The sequence below is a fragment of the Calliphora vicina genome, chromosome 3 (genome assembly GCF_958450345.1).
Source record: "Calliphora vicina chromosome 3, idCalVici1.1, whole genome shotgun sequence".
NCBI lineage: Eukaryota > Metazoa > Arthropoda > Insecta > Diptera > Calliphoridae > Calliphora > Calliphora vicina.
This window is the reverse complement of record NC_088782.1, coordinates 84,777,588-84,795,735: the sequence shown is the minus strand read 5'-3', so window position 1 is coordinate 84,795,735 and position 18,148 is coordinate 84,777,588. Positions and strand designations below refer to the sequence as shown.

At 32.8% G+C, this 18,148-nt stretch overlaps 1 protein-coding gene across 1 annotated transcript in view; it reads right to left on the bottom strand.

Moving 5' to 3' along the window:
* Window positions 1-18,148, bottom strand: part of Nca (neurocalcin homolog) — a 705,950-nt gene that overhangs the window by 131,487 nt on the left and 556,315 nt on the right. The gene's annotated exons all lie outside the window — the stretch shown is intronic.

The window sequence follows — 18,148 nt, the reverse complement described above, 5'->3', positions numbered from 1 at the left end:
TTTCAATAACAGTAATCACAATTATTATTTACACTATATGGAAACAAATAGACAATGTAGCAGAACACCTTTATATATTATTTACTATTATTATTATATACATTATTATCAACGTTAGTTATATCTGAGATACATACAACACTACACATATTTGTCCGTTACTGATATTTGAATTAAATACAACACTACAGATCATATTATATGTTACACTTTTAATCAACAGTGCATTAATGGAGAGAGCTTTTTCGTTGAGTTAAGTTTTTTTTTGTTTGTTAACGATCGTTTTGTTTTATTGAAAGCTCTTGCTTGAGAGTATAAAAGCAGCATCCTCAACGACAGCAGCTCATTCTATTTTTGCAGGTTGGTTTGTGCGGTCGAACAACTATTCATAGTCTCTACGCAAACTTCGTGATGGCGTTAGCTGTCGTTGTTTGTGTATATGAATAGTTTAAGATTCGAATGTTGTTGTTGGTCGCGATAGTGGCCGCAATTACTAAGAATTGTTTGAACGTTCATTCTAATTTTGCAGATCGTTTAATTAAAATAAGTTTAATTTTGAAATTAAATATAGAACTACAATAATTTAAATGAAATAGGGACTTTTATATAATTTTGAAATAAAATCCTTACAAATTGGCGCCCAACTTAGAGGCAGTGATAAACGCCCATATAGCTGTAAATTATTTTGTGAAGTTTTTCCGAGTAATAGTGGCGGTGGATTCCAGTGATTTGAGAAGAAGTGAACGTATCGCGGCAAAATTGAACATGGTTTCGTTGTCGACAGAGCAATTTCAACAACTTTTAAGTGCTGTTGGTAGGCCTAATGAGAAATGTGGCTCGTTTAGCAGCTGTTCTGCACGCTATGGTGGCGAACGAAATCCGTCCAAGGTAGAAGAATTTATTTCTGCAATATATACATTTAAATTGGTGGAGAAAATTCCTGACCCAGATGTAGTAAATGGTATGCCGATGCTACTCGAAGGTGACGCTGCAGAATGGTGGCGTGGTGTTAAGGCTAATGTGCAAACTTTTGATGATGTTGTGCGTATGCTACGTGAATCATTTTCACCCCCTAAGCCTGCGTGGAGAATTTATGCTGAAATAAACGAAACTAAACAACAGAAAAATGAACCGACAGATTCCTTCATCCGTAAAAAGCGTGCTTTGTTTTCCCAGTTACCTAATTGTCCATCCGAGTCAGATCAACTCGATATGATATTTGCTATGCTGTATTCGCAGATTCGTGAACGTGTTTTTCGACATAAGGTGAAAACTTTTGATGAATTATTGGTTGATGCTCGTGAGGCTGAGCATGTATTGAGTGAACGCAGTACAGTGAACACTGAAGTTGGTAATGTTACCAGTGGTCCTGAAGGCGGTCCAAAGCGTTGTTCCTTTTGCCGTAAGAAAGGACATACGGCTGAAACGTGTTTTAAGAAACAGGACATGATTTCTAAAGTTCCTGTAAAGAATGAAGCAGTAGTGCCTAAGCCAAAATTTGCGTGTTATGGATGCAATGCTGCAGGTGTGGTGACAGCTAATTGTCCAAATTGTAGCAAGAATGTAAATGGTAGTTCACCGATGGGTGTAAGTTTTAATTCATTGGGATTATGTATTGGCCGGAATATACCAGTGGTGAATGTTCAACTGTTTGGTGTTCCTGGACAGGCGTATTTTGATTCAGGTGCAAAGACAAGTGTGGCGAGCACAAATTTGAAGAAGATAATGGATTTTAAAGGTTGTCAGTATGATTCCATTATGTGCAACATATCACTTGCTGATGGTACCTCTTGTGCCAGAAAATGTCTTACAACAAAGTGCAAGATTGGTGGTAGATGTCACAACACCCAATTTTTGATTTTTCCCGAGGAAAAGAGCAACCGTACCTTAATTGGATCTGATTTTATGGAAGAGGCGGGAATTGTTTTGAATATGGGTCAGCGGTATTGGTATTTTGAAAATTGCCCTACACAACAATTCGATTTCAGTGAGCCGAAACGAATACAAAACGCATTACCAATGAAATCCTGCCGGAACCTGTTCATTTCACTCCCAAAAGAGTATGCCGTACTTACGTGTCAGATTTTGAATCATATGGTCCTGATTATAATAAGGAGAATGATTACTCACCACATTCAATTCAGGCAATATTTAAGGATGCAATTCCTACTGATATAGTAACCCCCGAGAGGTCGAAGGATAATGGTCTTTTTACTGGCGTGGTATATAGACCGCCGAATGATGACGATGAACCAATATTTACACCTTTATATGCTTTTGAATATAGGATATTAAAGCCCACAGATGGAGTACAATTAAAGAGGAGAAAATGCTGTTAGATGAAACCTTATTTGAATATAAGACTGTATTTGGTAGTCTTGGTAAACCATCGCCGTATGCTGTCCATAGAATCAGGAAACCATCAGCCCATTGCCTCACCCCCATATCGTCTTTCATTCGAAATGTAGGGAATTAGAACGCGAGATCGAAAGTATGCTGGAAAACGACATAATGGAAGAGTGTGAATCTGCATGGTCGTCGCCGGTAGTTATGGTCCCTAAGAAGGAAAGTTCGATTCGTGTTTGTGTCGATTATAGAAAATTGAATTCTATAACTGTTCCCGACAGGTATGATCTGCTACATTCGGCGAAAAGCACGAAGTTTATGACAACATTAGATTTACAGTGTGGTTATTATCAAGTGGAAGTAGCAGAGGAAGATCGTGACAAAACTTGCCTCATTACACCATTTGGAACCTTTCGTTTCAGAAGAATGCCTTTCGGTTTGCGGAATGCACCCCCAACTTTCCAAAAACTAATAAATCGATTCAAGGCCGGCGTTGCTGGTATATGTATTTTTGCTTATCTCGATGATATTATTATATGTTCGGAGACTTTTCAACAACATTTAGATGACCTGAAGATAGTGTTGGAGCGGTTGTTGCAGTTCGAGTTACGTTTGAATGATCAAAAATATAGATTTTTCTGTTCAAACGTCAGATTTCTTGGTCATATTTTGACTCCAGATGGCATAGCTGTAGACCCGTGTAAAATCCAGGCAATTGTTGAACGCAAGGCACCCAGAAATGTGAAGGAACTCATATCCTTCATACAAACGTGTTCCTGGTATAGGCGATTCATTGATGGGTATGCAGAAATCGCGAGACCATTCACAAACCTGATAAGGAAAACGGCTGTATGGAAATGGGGTATGGAGGAGATAAGGGCATACGATGAGCTGAAAGAAGCTTTAACTACCTCACCTGTATTAAAACAGTCGGTTGACAACATGTCCTATTCGATAAGGACAGATGCAAGTGCTTATGCAATAGGAGCGGTTTTACTCCAGGGGGAGGGTGAGGAGGAACATCCAATAGAATATGCGAGCCGTTTACTAAGCAGTGCTGAACGCAATTATTTGACTACGGAGCGTGAAGCTCTGGTGATAATTTGGGCATGCAGTAAATTCCGTGGCTACATAGAAGGAGAAGAAATCAAATTATTGAATGATCATTAGCCATTAAAATGGTTGTTAACACTGAAATCACCAACCGGAAGACTTGCCAGATGGGGATTGCAAATTCAACAATATAATTTTACTATTGAATATCTTCCCGGTAAGGCAAACACCGTTGCTGATATGCTGTCTAGGCCACCGTGTCCTAGTCATGATTCTGAAGGTGTAGATGATAATTGTTTTTGCTCGTTTCACGTGCCAACGAAGACCGTAAGTGAGATTCGAGAAGAACAAATGAAGGATGACTACCTCAAGGATGTAATTACGTCATTAGAGAACCAGGATGAAAACTCTATTCGCTGGTTAAATAGAAGCTATTTACTGAATGATGGTATTTTATATTGTTATGCTAACGATGACTGCGAAGATGCACAATTGGTGATACCTACTCATGAACGTCCGGAAATTTTGAGAGCATACCATGACGAAAGCACAGCAGGACATTACGGTACTGAAAGGACAATTGCACGAATTTCAAGTAGATATATCTGGCCAGGAATGCGCAGTGAAATTTCGAAATACGTTAGAAGCTGTATTGAGTGCCAACGTTTTAAAGTGTCAAATATGAAGACCGCTGGACTTTTGCAGACAACTAGCAGTAAACAACGATTTGAGATTGTGGCTGTAGATTTATTCGGTCCCTTGCCACAAACTGAAGAAGGTTATCGATGGATATTAATCGTTGAAGACGTGGCCAGTTGCTGGACTGAAATATTTAAACTAGAGGACGCAACTGCAGAAGCATGAACCAAAATTCTCATTGATGAAATCTTTTTACGCTATCGAATACCCAGACGAATTAAATCGGATAATGGAGTGCAATTCGTGTCAGCTATAATGCAGAAAGTAACATTTTGCCTTGGTATACAACAACAATTTACTCCCGTTTACCATCCAGAGGCAAACCCAGTAGAACGAAGGAACAAAATCAGCATGACAATTGGCATGAGAGTTTAGCTGCCATTCGTTTCGCAATGAATACCGCCAAATGTCAGAGTAATGGATATAGCGCTGCATACCTTACTTTTGGTAGAGAACTACGTACGTGAGATGATGTCAAACATGACGTCAGATTGATCGTTGCATCCGAAGGTTTCATTCCTGAAATATCATCGTATCTGAAGACAATTGCTAATGTTCTTAAAGATGCAAAGGAAACCGAAATGAAGATCCAGGATAGGAACAAAACATATGTCGATAAACGGAGAAGACCACAGCCTAATTTTGAAGTCGGTACTGAAGTACTTGTTACAACCCATGTTTTGAGTAATGCAGGAAAAGGCATAACATCCAAATTTGTGCCTAAACGTGACGGTCCCTACATCATAACAAAGAAAATTGGGTCATCCACATATGAAGTGTCATCGCCAGACAATATGACCATACCACTTGGTACCTATCATGCTTCGGCATTGACATTGTATAGAGGTACAAACGCAAGGGAGGATCCAGCTCCAGTTCACCCCATAAAGAGACGCGGACGACCGAGAAAAGCCTAGTAGAAGAAGTACAAAAGCCTAGTAGAAGAAGTACAAAAAGCCTAGAAGAAATACAAAAGCCTAGTAGATGAAGAAGCCTAGAAAGATGTTGACGCACTGCTCGAGTCGAACCTGTACGTCAAAGGGGGAGAATGTAGCAGAACACCTTTATATATTATTTACTATTATTATTATATACATTATTATCAACGTTAGTTATATCTGAGACACATACAACACTACACATATTTGTCCGTTACTGATATTTGAATTAAATACAACACTATAGATCATATTGTATGTTACAATTTTAATCAACAGTGCATTAATGGAGAGAGCTTTTTCGTTGAGTTAAGTTTTTTTGTTTGTTAACGATCGTTTTGTTTTATTGAAAGCTCTTGCTTGTATAAAAGCAGCATCCTCAACGACAGCATCTCATTCTATTTTTGCAGGTTGGTTTGTCTCTATGCAAACTTCGTGATGGCGTTAGCTGTCGTTGTTTGTGTATGTGTATATGAATAGTTTATGATTCGAATGTTGTTGTTGGTCGCGATAGTGGCCGCAATTACTAAGAATTGTTTGAACGTTCATTATATTTTTGCAGATTGTTTAATTAAAATAAGTTTACTTTTGAAATTAAATATAGAACTACAATAATTTAAATGAAATAGGGACTTTTATATAATTTTGAAATAAAATCCTTACAACAAAGTATATTCTACAACCAATAATCAAGGAACTAAGCCAACAACGCCACATCCGCCAGATAGACAAGTTATTAGAACATTAAAACAAATTCTCCAAAATGATTCAATCGGGACGATTCAACTAACAAAAGGGGGAGTTATGGAAACAGCATGAAAATGCTCTTATACAAATTTACAAAAATGTATTAAATAAAACTGTCTTAAATAAGTTTCATTGAACTTAAAAATTATTTGCTGACAGTTAATAAAATATTCACAAAAAAAAGTTTACAAATAAAATCGCTGAACATTAAAAATATAATTACAAATAATTATGTTGCAATTCAATATGTTTTTATTAATTAATTGCTGATTGAGCTTCATATTAGGTATAAATATGACACTTACGGCCATTTTCACAATGTACGATTATTTCATTTTAACCGGAAAATTAACTAACTGTCGGTTAGTTTAACGGGGACCATTTAACCAACGGTTACCGATTTACGTTTCACCATCATTTGATTACTTAACCAAAGCATTCAGTAGAAAGTATGGCAATAATGCATACATTTGTTTACGAAAAATAGTGTAATGAAAGATTGAAATATAAAAAATTGTCTAAAAGACGGCATAAAAAATAATAATTTGTGTTTGCTTAGTGGTATAATAAAAAAACGTATAAAACTCAAAAATATTAAGGTCCCTAACTGTAAAATTTACAGAACAAACTGAACAACAATTACTGAAAATAAACAAGGAAAAGTGCACATTTGTTGTTTGGTTTGTAAGTGCAATATCCGGGGGGTATATGGATAACCCCATGCAAAATTTACTTTTCTTCGCTTTACACTTTTAAAAATTATAAATATTACAAAAATATAAATGTTTTTCCATGTTCTTTTATTATATTTCTTACAATTAAGATGCTAACCGGCGAAATTTATTCGGTTATATTTAACAGCAACTTTGTTGTTAAATAGTGTCAGTTAAGAATTAGTTCTACATTGTGAAATTCATATTAGACTAACTTGCGGTTAAAGTTCACGTTAACTTTTAATCGTACATTGTGAAAATGGCCGTTAGAATTAAGAAAGTTAGTTAGTTGTAAGACGCGGTTGTTATGCTTAGTAGGGTTCTATAAGTCGATTGTTCGAACAATCGACTATTTCCAGAAAAAAGTCGAAAAATCGAAATCGACTTTTTGGTCGGAAAAAAAGTCGAACAATCGATTATGTTATCTCAAAAGTCGATAAAATTCGAATAGTCGAAAATAGTCGATAAAAGTCGAAAATAGTCGAAAAAAGTCGAATAGTCGATAAAAGTCGACTTTTTAGATTGTTAAAAAAAATATTGCACTTGCATTTTTTGTAGTGTATGCTAATATATGTAAATAATAAATAAATAAATGTTTATAAAATAAAGCTTTTTTCTACACAAAATTCTTACAACATTATTCTAACTATTATCGCCTTGATAAACTTAATTTTTATTGCTAAATATTACAAAAGCCGCATCAATAAATGTAGAAACCATGTATTTTTTACAAGAAATGGTAAAAAGTTGAAAAAAGTCGAAAATAGTCGGAAAGTCGAAAATAGTCGAAAAGTCGATTAACTAAAAAATCGAAAAGTCGACTTTTCATAAACTACCAAAAGTCGAAAGTCGACTTTTTAAAAAACGGAAAAAGTCGACTTTTTGTTTCAGCTATATAACCCTAATGCTTAGTGTTAAAAAGTGAAAATAAAAATATATTTTTTTACAACAATATAAAATAAACAATTTAATTTGCGTATAAAGGGTAAAATATAAAAGCAACCCTTATTGTGAAAGATAGAATTTTGCATGTATCTCTTGTGTGTAAATCAGAGCCCGGCAACACATGCGATTGGTCAGTTGTTGCAAGAGCGAAAAATATATGGAAATTTTAATTTTGGAATGGTGGTATTTTAATTAAAAATTTCTGTTAGACTTCTTTACTTATATTGATTTAAGAAAGCATTTTAGATTAAAATATGTTTATTTAGCAAAAGTTTATAATTATAAAAACGTACACCATACGTTGATGTTAAAAAATGTTAAGTTTTCCATCCTTGCATTAGTAAGCTTCATGTACAAAAGCAAGAAACATGCGACAACACAACCTTCTTCAATGAACGCTCAAACCACAAAGTATACAGAGGCGTCACGAGACAGAAAATAATATCGTTTTCTATTTGTCTCTTTCTTTATAAACTACCCTTTTCATCGTTTTGTTTTGTTAATTTCTTTGTTTTGATTACATTACACACCACTGATATTATAGTAAAAAATATTTGCTATCCCTTTTTAAGAGAACTGCCCTATCATCTGATTTTGAATTTTTGAAACGTCAAATTTGACATCTCTGTATACTTTGTGCTCAAACGAGACTGAATGAGTTTTTAATACGTGTGAGTACGTTGTTGTAAATTTAGTAACGGCCGAAAAGCACGCGTGCATAGGTAATGCCTAGCTCTGGTGTAGATGATAAATAAGACCCTTTTCTATGGTTAAGTAAAATATTCTTATCAATTGTATTCTAGATTAGTTGTTTGATAAAAGTGTTTAGTTCTTAAAGTTTTAATTTTAATAAATATATTAATGCCTTACAAGCATTCAAACAAGTAACATACAATTAATCAACCCATAAATTCTTGTTTTAATATTCAAGTTTTTACATTTTTGTCCTTGGAGTCGGATAAATGAAATAAGACCGCTCAAGGCAGACCTATCATTTGGTTAAAATGCAATGTACGCAATTATTTAGTATATAATAAAGGGCTGCACAAGCACATTCATATGCTACTCAAGAAATTCACCAGTATAAGAGAAGAAAATCAAAAGTTGTTTTATTTTTATACCACTTTGCTCGAGCTAAATTACAGCTCAGAGTTGGTAATGCAAAGTGTGTGCATTTATTAAAATTTTATTGATTATATACTAAATTAATGCTTACATTGCATTTTAACCTAAAGTGGAGAATGTAGCAGTTGGACAGAACATTGAACGCAAGAATCACATAAAAATTAGGTAACGATTAGTACAACACACAAAGTGTTTACTGTTTTGTCGTTTCTGTAATATGATATTAATTATTTTGCATTTCAATATTCTGTCGGTATAGTTGACATATGGTTTATGCTACACCTCCCTTTTACGGAAGAATGTTCATACAGTTTTTAAGTGTATGGACATTCTTTAACAAATGATTACAATAACCTTAATATTAAATTTTATTACAAAATATATATCTTATAAGTAATTTAAAATATGTCTACGTAGACTTTATAATGGAAAATTTTAATTCTATTCATTGTTAAAAATCTTAAGTCTATTCTTATGAACTATTTGCTCTTTGTTATTTTTCTTATCTATTATTGTTACATTATTTCTTAAATCTATATTTTTAATTTCAAAAGGTCCTTTATATTGTGGATCTAATTTATGACCTGCTTCATTTTTAACTAAAACTAAATCTCCTATTTTAAATGTATAATCTAACAATGTCTTATCATAATTTAATTTCTGTTTTAACTTATACCTATCAATTAGTTCTCGGGCCCTCTTATGTGCCACTTCTAATCTATATCTAACTTCCTTAGCATAATCTTCTACATTATATACAGGAGCTATTGATTGAACCTCATTAAATTGTTGAAACCCATTAGGAAGCTTACCAAAAACTAACTCATAAGGACAGTAGTCATGTACCGTAGATGGCGTAGTATTAAAACAATAAGTGAAATACTTGCGCCATTCATCCCAATCGCTTTTGTCAACGGATATGTATGATCTTACATATTCGTTGAAGGTTCTATGACTTCTTTCCACAGTTCCTAGTGTCTGATGATGATAAGCAGTCGATGTAATATTCTCTATTTTTAAAAGGTTACACAATTCATTAAGTACTGAGTTTTTGTACTCTGTACCCATGTCCGTAATGAACGTCTTCATCGGACCATAAGTAAGAATAAAATGTTCAAATATAGCTTTCGCAACTGATTTTGCGCTTTTATCTTGTATGGGTACCGTTACAAGATATTTTGTCATGTCACATATTATTGTGACAGCATAAGAATTTCCGTTATAAGATTTTGGTAGTCGACCTATAGTATCCACTATTACCGTATCAAATGGTTTAGTCGGTGTGTTTGTCAAAGTCAATGGCATTTTTGTGTGTTTTGTAATTTTAGCCGACTGGCATTTTTGACACATTTTAACATATTTCGTAATATCACGAGTCATATTCTTCCAGAAATAATATCTTTTTATTTTATTAAGAGTTCTTGAAACACCAGAATGTCCTCCTTCTGCTGGATCATCGTGGTATCGTTTCATTATCTCTGTTATTAATTTGGCACTTGTTACGTGGATCACCTCATTAAGTAGCGCTACTTTTAATAATTTTAATAATTTATTGCCCATTTCTTTAAATTCATTAATAGAGATAAATTCGAAAATTTTCTCACTAGGTGCCACTTGTAATTTATTAATGTTTAGTTTACCGGCCACTTCTTCGAGCCTTGGGAAAAATTGTCCAAAGTCAAATTTCCCATTAATAAACAATTCATTCATTTGTATACATTCTAATGTAGATTTGCCACGTTTAATATAAAACTTTTGTGGGGTAATCTTTAGCTTACAAAATTTTCTGACGTCAGAATTCATAATTGGTACAAATATATTGGGCTTCTCATTTTCATTTTCTAAATGCCGTTTGTTTATTGTAACTGGAGACTTTTTAAGTGACTCTTTTGCCATTGCTCGTGTGTTTATTTTGTATATATTGTTATTTTCATTGTTTATTTTTTTCAAGTCATTTATGGATATACGTGATAATGCATCAGCAACATAATTATCTTTTCATTGGTATTTAAAATCCTAATAAAGGCATTGTCAGATTTAACCAACGTGTTAGCTTTAAATACACCTTCTTGGGGCTCCTGATTTGGAACAATTTATTTCTTGTTCAGCATGAGTGAATCTTACTTGACGAATCACCTTTGCTCTGGCAGGCAACGTAATATCGCTGTCTTATAATTGGTACTTCTATCTGCTGTGGAAAATTTTCAGGTCTTAAAATAAAACAATCCTGGTCTTGGCTGAATTCAAGAACGCAGTTATATTTTTAATGAAATCCATTTCTATAATATCGTCGCATGGTATGGTGAATTCATCTCTCACAACGTGAAAGTTATGAGGTATTAAAAACTACTTGTATCTTAGATAAAAAAAAACGTACCAAGAGATCTAATTTTGCCTTCACCTATTCCACTTAATTTTGTTATATATTTAGTATTTAATTTTTTAAAGTCATATTGGTGTTTTAGCAAGGATATGTCTGCAATAGCAATGTTAATAATTCTTTAGTTTGATTAATCTGTAGTCTTATGAAAATGCTAAAGTTGAGGTTAAGATTGTACACTGTTCTGATCCTATTGAGAGTTCGGCTTTCCGAATAGCTATCAGATAGATTGGCTGCTCTTACATAACTTCCGCGGTTGTTACCACGTCGCCATCTATTTCTGTTGCTGTTATTAGTATTATTTCCGTTTCTATTCGGATTTTTAAAGTCATTGTTGGCATAAAAGTTATTGTTATTTCTGTTATAGTTTCTTCTCCTATCATAATTATTCTGTCTTTGGCCATAGTATAGTATGGCATTCTGCTGACCTGTTGCCTCGGTACAGCTGTTTACAAACTTACTGACAGCTTCATTCATGCTGTTAAACTGTCCTGCTTCCATGATAAGTTTAACTTTATCAATGGTGCAGTTTTTAGCAAGTGCCTTTACGGCAACCTGTGTAGAATATTTACTTGCCAATTCGCATGACAAACCGTCAGATATGTATGCATTTTCTAATGATCTTGTAAGATTTACTATTTCTGTGCAAATATGCATTTTTTTATCCTTTCTAATCTTTTTCAAAGGACCTTAAATTTTTTTTTACTTAATTAGAACTATGTAATAAATTTCTATTTCTTAAAAATTATTTATTATATATTATAGTTTACATTTTATTTTTTTCTATATTTTAATGGTTAAATTTTTGTCAAATGGCGGTTAACGCCTACTGACCCTATACGTGCAAATGGATGCACAGTAGTTTTTTTTTTTAAATTTATTATATACATATTTTTTTTCTATATTTCTTTTTATATACATTTTATTTTGATGAGGCTTTTAGAAGGATATCGATCCGGTCGATTTTTAACCACATGGCAGGATCTTCCTTTGGTTTAGGACTTCTTCTGTCTTCTTCTATAGTGATCGCCTTTGGGCCAGGCGATCTCATTCTGTACTTTGGCCGTACAGAACCTCTGGCGGAGACTTGGCTGTCCGCCAGGAACCACAAGATTACTTTTGGGTGCTCTTTTTTTTTTTTGTTAAGCACTCCAAAAGACTGGTGTAAATAAAATATTACAATTTGTAAACAACATTTTTCATTGGGTGCTCTAAAATTAAGCACTCCGAAGGACAGGCAGGATCAAAAATATGCCAATATGCTTTTGGGTGCTTTTTTTATTTTCTAGCACTCCAAAAGACTGGCAGGATCGCCATATAAGAGAAGAAAATCAAAAGTTGTTTTATTTTTATACCACTTTGCTCGAGCTAAATTACAGCTCAGAGTTGGTAATGCAAAGTGTGTGCATTTATTAAAATTTTATTGATTATATACTAAATTAATGCTTACATTGCATTTTAACCTAAAGTGGAGAATGTAGCAGTTGGACAGAACATTGAACGCAAGAATCACATAAAAATTAGGTAACGATTAGTACAACACACAAAGTGTTTACTGTTTTGTCGTTTCTGTAATATGATATTAATTATTTTGCATTTCAATATTCTGTCGGTATAGTTGACATATGGTTTATGCTACACCAGCAAAACAGTTACTTCAGATCGTTGGGTATTTATTTCAGTGATGTTCATCCCATACAACAATTGTTTAAAAAATTTAAACACATTTGTTACGCTCTTTTAATGAGCATAATAAATGTCTCATTTTTTCAGAAATTCAATAAGCATTGTTGTTGGTTGGTTTTTGGCTAAAGCATAGCAAACACACGCGTTTCAATTACAATTGAACACAAAAAAAACAAAGTTAAAAATAAATAAAAAATTTGAAAGTATTTCGGCCGTATAATGTATATTCTTTCATTTCCTTAAAATTTAAATTATATTCTATATGTATAATTGTTAATCGACCTTTTCTTTAATTTTCATAGATAGTTATATAGTTTCCTATATACAGGCTTTCAAGGTCAGTGATTTGATGTAAATAAAAGATTATTTATATCATTTTCAATATAATCCGACGTTTCGTTGGTATTATTTCCAACTTCTTCAGGGATTGAATTTTATTTTAATCTGGCAACATTATAAATATACAAAAGGGAAATTCTGGTCAATAACAACAATAATTATAATCTACATATTCAACAAATTTACTTATATATAATCTTTTTTTCAAGTTTTCATCATTTATAAAATATATCACAGTTTTTTGTATAAGTGGACAACACAACACAAAACTTAAAAATATTAAAATAATATTCATTTAATAAATTGGTTTTATTTGACAAAAATTCTAAATCTAAACTTTCTTCATTTTGTTACTATTTTAAGTGTTTGACATTATGTTTGCTGGGTAGCTATCTCACCAATTCATCTTCATTTTTATTTTTGAACACCACTGATTTATTTACAAAACGAATGAGTGTGAATGAGGAACAATAACAACCAACGACAGAACAAAACAACAGAGTATAGAATGAGAGACAGTATCTGACCTGAAATCACTGATTTAGAAAAAATACTCAGTACAAGTTCAGAAAGTGATGAAGAATGTGAAGATTACAGTTTTGATGAGGAACATCCAGACAAATTAAGAATTTTTTTCGAAAAAAATTTCAAGTCAATATCTCAATTAGATTCAAAAATATGCCACTTTAAAACTCCGTCCTTCAAAAATATTGCACTTTTTCATACTAAAGAATTTGTATAAATTTTGTTAATGTGACTGAGTCAGAACCAATGATTTGTGTTGAATAAAATATTAAGAAAATTTATAAAAAAATTTTATATGAAAAAGTGCAATATTTTTGAAGGACGGAGTTTTAAAGTGGCATATTTTTGAATCTAATTGAAATATTGACTTGAAATTTTTTTTGTAAGACCAAAAATTAACTTATCTAAACAAAAAAATATAGCTCGGAATAAATGTGGATCAAATTGTTCCTAATATTTGCAATCCTATTAAAATTTTGATATAAATTTTAGTTTTAGAAACTCAATGAATATGTAATAAAATCTTTATTTATTAACGAAACTGAATGAAATTTTTATCGTTTCTCATTCTAAATAACAAGGTGTAGAAAAACTTGTCAAAAAGTCAAAGGGAATCCCGCAATTCCTAAAAATTGGAGCGAAAATCACAAAAATGGTATTTTTTACAATTTTGTCTATAGGGTCCACATTTCCTTCGGGACTGGGAAAATATTTTAGGGATAAATAGGGAACACATCAGGGTTTCCAAAACTGCTTTCCGTTTTTTGATCCCAGCTTTGGGATTTTAGAACATGTGGCCCAAAGTTGAAATTTTGATAAAAAATAGGTCAATTTCCAAAAGGCGTAGGGCCGACATGTTCGAAAAATAGGACATGTTTTTTATACCAAAATGTTCTCCGTAAAGAAACTTTAAAGAAAAACATAAAACTGTTATATGTTCTTAAAGAAAGTTGTTTTTTAATAAAAAAGAGTTATGTCACCTTTTTGTCCAAAAAACAGCAAAAATATACTATTTTTTGAATTTTTAAATTGAAAAATTGTTATTTTTGGATTCGTAATTGATATTGCTCTGAAATCGTTTGTATGTTGTTGGTAATTTAGTTGTCTAACTAACAAAAAAAATTCGAGTCCATTCGGTCCAAAAGTGCCCCCTATATTTTTAAAAAAGCGGACCAAGGTATGGCAAAATTTTAAAATTTCAATTTTGAAATGCCTATAACAAGGAAATTATAAGAGATAAATAGCACAAGCATGTTTTTCAAGATCTAGCCGAGCGCTTTCCAAAAATATAAAATTCTTTGAAATCGGATGGGAAACAAAAAAATGGCACGTGTTTAAAAATTTTACATGTCGAAGGTACCCTACTTTGAGCCCCCATAGCGCCGCCCCTGGATTATTTGTAGGGCCCATTTTAATAACTTAAACTCGAATACTCCTTGGCTACACCCAATTCAAATTTTATCCCGATCGGACCAGCCGTTTAGAAATGCCAGATTTATTTCCAAAAAATTCGATTCTGCCCCACTGTGCAGCGCATGGTAGCATACGATCATATACATAGCAAACTCACATTCGTTTTATTTTTGTTGCGCACAATACTCATTCACTTTTAAATGTGTGTATCAAGGCGAATTTATACAAGGTGGAGTCAGGCAAACAGCTGATAATTTTTTTTTCGCTTTTTGGTTCTAACAACTTTCAAAGCTTGTTTTTATATTTAAATATCTACATGTTCTAAGCTTATTAACAAAATATTTATTGTTTACATAAATAAGTAAAGCCCTCACTATTCAATTATCTACGCTATATTAAATTTAAATACTTATTTGTTAAATTTTTCATTTTGGTTTTTTGACATTTGTTAAGACCAATCGTTGTTTTTGTAGAACTGACACCACCTTGTATGAATTTGCCTTGGTGTGTATGATATAGAATACAAGCGTTATCAGCTGTTTGCCTGACTCCATTACAAACTCTGAGCTGTAATTTAGCTCTAGCAAAGTAGTAGAAAAATAACATTTTTGTTTTTAATACAATCCTATACCTCGGAATATATCTCGACCGTCGCCTTACATGGAAAAGTCATATAGATGTAAAACTGACAATGAAATTGAAATTAATTCAAATTATTGGCAGAAACTCTACGCTTAGTTTAGATTGTAAACTTCTACTTTATAACATGATAATAAAACATGATTTGGTGTTATGGCATACAGCTATGGTGCCAAAACAAGTTTTTAAGAATGATCACAGTTGCCCCATGTTATATAAAAAACGCGAATATACACAAAGATCTAAACGACAATGAATAAACAATTTTTCGTCCGGCACTGGCTGGACTAATTAAATAATAGTTATTAGAAATAAGATTTGTTTAGTTAGTTCATTAAGTAATGAAGATACAATAAATAAATGAAAAAAAAATGTATATACCAGTGGTGACATATACCATTGGGACATTGTGGCTCGGCCTCCTTGGTGTTATAAGCCCAAATTTAAAACTTGAACTTATCAACACCTCCTCTATAGTCATTTGAAATTTTATTAAAATCGGGCTATTCGTTTAGAAGTTACAGATTTATTTCCACTTTTTTCAGTTCCCCCACTGTGCTATGTATGCAGTTATTACAAAAATTGTAATATTCTGTGAACTCTGCTATTATGTTTTGATTTAATTTTGTATTAGGCAGCTAAATGAATTTTTTTCATGAAAACCAGTTATAGCTTCCAAGAGTATTATGAACTTATCTTAAATGTGGACTCCATGAAACAAAATCTCCTATAAATCACTTTCAGAGTCAAAAGACCACATGTGGGCTTGAAAATTGTTTGGGCGAACAGCCAACATATGGGCTGTGGTTTCCAAGCGCTTTCCGCGATGGACCAGGGATGTTAAATTGGAATTTCACTTTTGTACCACCCTCCAAAAAAAAAATTTAATTTTTGGACCTTTGCGGTACCTTTTTTAAATTGACACTATTTTTTTCTGTCAAGAGGGACACCCATCCCCTTTAACTAATTCGGGTACGTTGAATTCAGTGGTGCCAAGAGTTGTTTTATGTTAGCTCGTATTTTCGAGATATAGCGTTATTTCGAAAATGGAGGAGGTGAAATAACATTTTCAGGAGTAAATTTATGGAACCACATTAATACTTCGTTATTAAAGTTGACTTTAGTTCTCAAAACATCGAAAAATTTGATATAAAATTGTCTGGCATTTTCTTTAATTTCTGTAACACTATCAATATTGATATTATTTGTAGAAATTTATAAATCCACTTCTGTTCCGCAATAAATTCTTCAATGGGCATGTTATTTTTGTGAAGGTCTACGAACAAAACATTTTTTCTCATGAAATTAGGTGCTACTTGTCGGAATAAAAAAAGTTAGCTTTTGTAAAAATACATGCATTTCTAAATTTACAATGTTTATGGTTTTAAGTGCATATTTCATAAAAAAAATGCAATTCAAAAGAAGGAATTTTATATTCTGATGAAAGAGAGAATAATTTTTCGTTTCTGACATCCTCCTCAAAATTTTCTAAGGTGAAATAGTATTGTAGTGGCTCCCATTGTTCGACAATCCAGTTAAAAATACACCCATTTGATAATAATTGAGGCACTAAATTTTTAAATTTAATCTGAACTCCATTTTGAGATCCCATCATGGCCGCGCAATTGTCCGTTGTAATGTCAAACATATTTTGAATGGGAATATTTGTTTCACATAGCGCTTTAATGGTGCTTTCATATTGTTACGAAATTGTACTTCAATTCAAATATAACGATTTTAACGGCTGATTTAAAAGTAGCATAATGCTTTCTTTTTTTACAGTGCTGTAAAACTGTAACATATCTGTGGGCATTATTAAATAAAAACTTTCAGTTGATTTGATCGTAAGTTGGCAACGCTGTATTCGATTTCGAATATTCAGTTAAAGAACATTGTAGAAAGTACACCACAGATGGCGTATGTATTAGAAACCTCTAGACAGTTAAAGAGAAATCTAGAGTGCAGATGGCAGTGTTATAAATAGAAACAGAGGTTGCAGTCTTTAGTGAGTTTATCAGAGACGCTTTTCGAATAAACATCATCTAAGTGCCTTAAAGTGTGTTGTGTTTTTCAAGTAAATTCGTGTACATTATAAATTGTGTCTGTGATTCTGAGAATTTATAAACGTGTATAAAAAACATTGAGTGGCTATTTAATTCTGTTGTTGTTGTACATTTTAAAGAAATAAAGAGTTGTTACAATTTTCAAACTACTAAACGGCTTTTATTTGCAATCAAAAGTATCCGGTTTATTTAAAGGAAATAAACCAGCGTTTTAAAAAGGTTAAAACGTAACAATTGGTGTCAGAAGTGGGATTGCAAATTAATAAGCATGAAGTTTGAAGAACTGAAAGTTGAACAACTCAGAAAGAATTGAGTAAGTTGGAGCTACCAACAGCAGGTAACAAGGCAGAATTGCAAAAAAGGCTAATAGATGAATTCAAGCGGCGTGATATTGACATCGGTACTTACGAATTTGAGTACAAAGAAGAAGCTGAGATATGTACCCGCTCAACAACGAGCAACATGGACTTAAACACAATGTTTGCCGCCATGATGGAGAAAATGAACGAAAATTCGAAACAGCTTGCGGAGGTTAAA